The sequence below is a fragment of the Oncorhynchus masou genome, chromosome 1 (assembly GCF_036934945.1).
Source record: "Oncorhynchus masou masou isolate Uvic2021 chromosome 1, UVic_Omas_1.1, whole genome shotgun sequence".
Taxonomy (NCBI): domain Eukaryota; kingdom Metazoa; phylum Chordata; class Actinopteri; order Salmoniformes; family Salmonidae; genus Oncorhynchus; species Oncorhynchus masou.
This window is the reverse complement of record NC_088212.1, coordinates 49,077,327-49,079,826: the sequence shown is the minus strand read 5'-3', so window position 1 is coordinate 49,079,826 and position 2,500 is coordinate 49,077,327. Positions and strand designations below refer to the sequence as shown.

The 2,500-nt window shown below is 44.2% G+C and overlaps 1 pseudogene; it reads left to right on the top strand.

Moving 5' to 3' along the window:
* Window positions 1-656, top strand: part of LOC135555355 (keratin-associated protein 4-3-like) — a 9,186-nt pseudogene extending 8,530 nt beyond the window's left edge.
* Window positions 657-2,500: the final 1,844 nt, after the last annotated feature.

Genomic DNA, 2,500 nt, shown 5'->3' with positions numbered 1-2,500 from the left:
CTCTCTCTCTGTGTGTGTCTCTCTCACTGTGTATGTGTCTCTCTAACTGTGTGTGTGTGTCTCTCTCTGTCTCTATGTGTGTCTCTCTCTATCTCTGTGTCTCTTTCTCCGTCTCTCTGTCTCTCTCTCCGTGTTTCTCTCTTTGTGTGTCTCTCTCTGTGAGTGTCATTCTCTCTCTGAGTGAGTGTTTCTCTAGGTGTGTGTGTGTCTTTCTCGCTCTGTGTATGTCTTTCTCTGAGTGTGTGTCTCTCTCTTTGTGTGTCTCTGTCTGTGTGTGTTTTTCTCACTTTGTGTGTCTTTCTCTCTGTTTATGTCTCTCTCTGTGTGTGTTTCCCTCCCTCTGTGTGTCTTTCTCTCTCACCGTGTGTATATTTCTCTCTCTCTCTCTCTCTCTCTCTCTCTCTCTCTCTCTCTCTCTCTCTCTCTCTCTCTCTCTCTCTCTCTCTCTCTATGTGTCTCTCTCTGTCTCTCTCTCTCTCTGTGTTTCTCTCTCTGTGTGTTTGTTTCTCTCTCTCTCTGTGTGTGTCTCTCTCTCTGTGTGTGTCTCTCTCTCTGTGTATTTGTCTCTCTGTGTGTTTGTGTGTGTGTGTGTCTCTCTCTGTCTCTGTGTGTGTCTCTATATTTGTGTGTGTGTCTCTCTCTGTGTGTGTGTCTCTATCTCTCCGTCTCTCTCTCTCTCTCTCTCTCTCTCTCTCTCTCTCTCTCTCTCTCTGTGTGGCTCCATCTATATCTGTCTGTGTCTCTCACTCTCTGTGTATCTCTCTGTGTATGTTTCTCTCTCTCTGTGTCTCACTCTCGCTCTGTTTTTGTCTCTCTCTCTCTCTCCCTCTCTCTCTGTGTGTGTGTCTCTCTCTTTGTGTGTGTCTCTCTCTCTCTCTGTGTGCCTAACTCTCTGTGTGTGTCTCTCTCTCTCTCTGTGAGTGTGTCTGTCTCTTTCTCTGTGTGTGTCTCTATCTCTCCCTCTCTCTCCGTGTCTCTCTCTTTGTGTGTCTCTCTCTGTATTTCTCTATCTGTGTGTCTCTCTCTCTGTGTGTGTCTCTCTCTCTCTGTGTATGTGTCTCTCTGTGTGTTTGTGTGTGTGTGTGTGTGTGTGTGTGTCTCTCTCTGTCTCTGTGTGTGTCTCTATATTTGTGTGTGTCTCTCTCTCTCTGTGTGTCTATATCTCTCAGTCTCTCTCTCTCTCTCTCTCTCTCTGTGTCTCTTTCTCTCAGTCTCTCTCTCTCTCTCTCTCTCTGTGTCTCTTTCTCTCTCTGTGTGTCTCTCTCTGTATGTATGTCTTTCTCTCTCTGTCTCTCTCTCTCTCTCTCTCAAATTCAAGCTGCTTTATTGGCATGAAAAACATTGTGTCAATATTGCCAAAGCAACAATGTATACAATATACATTGTAACAAAATTCTAAATGATATCAAATATAAAATATAAAAGTGTAGTAAATAATAATACAAAATTAAATACAAAAATAATAATAATTACAGTAATAACAATAATAGCAATAACAATTAAGTTACTGCTTACTATGCAGATGTTATTATTCAGTGTCCCTCAGGCTATGGCTATATCTCTCTCTCTCTCTCTCTCTCTCTCTCTCTCTGTGTGTGTGTCTCTCTCACTCTGTGTGTCTTTCTTTCTCTGTGTGTGTCTCTCTGTGTCTCTCTCTCCCTCTGTGTCTCTCTCTCTCTCTGTGTATGTGTCTCTCTATGTGTATGTCTCTTTCTCTCTCTGTGTCTCTCTCTGTGTCTCTCTTTCTCTCTAACGCTGTATGTCTCTCTCTGTGTGTGTCTCTTTGTGTTTGTGTCTCTATCTCTCCCTCTCTCTCTGTGTCTCTCTCTTTGTTTGTGTCTCTCTCTCTCTGTATGTCTATCTGTGTGTGTGTCTCTATCTGTGTGTGTCTCTCTCTCTCTCTCTGTGTATGTGTCTCTATCCTTCTGTGTGTGTGTCTCTGTGTCTCTCTCTATGTGTGTGTCTCTCTCTGTGTCTCTCTTTCGCTCTGTGCTTGTCTCCCTCTCTCTCTCTGTGTGTATCTCTCTCTGTGTGTGTGTGTGTGTGTGTGTTTCTCTCTGTGCATGTCTCTCTGTCTGTGTGTCCCTCTCCCAGTGTATTTTCTCTCTCTCTGCGTCTCTGTGTGTGTGTGTTTTTCTCACTTTGTGTGTCTTTCTCTCTGTTTATGTCTCTCTCTGTGTGTGTTTCTCTCCCTCTGTGTGTCTCTCTGTCTCTGTGTCTCCCTCTGTGTTTCTCTCTCTCTGTGTGTGTCTCTCTGTCTGTGTTTGTCTCTCTCTCTCTGTGTTTGTCTCTCTCTTTCTCTCTGTCACTGTCTCTCTCTGTGTGTCTCTCTGTGTGTGCCTCTCTCTCTCTGTGTGTCTCTCTCTGTGTGTCTCTCTCTGTGTTTTTTATCCCTGTGTCTCTCTGTGTGTGTGTGTTTGTCTCTAACTTTGTCTGTGTGTGTCTCTCTCGCTCTGTGTGTCTCTCTCTGTGTGTGTTTCTCTCTCTGTGTATGTCTCCA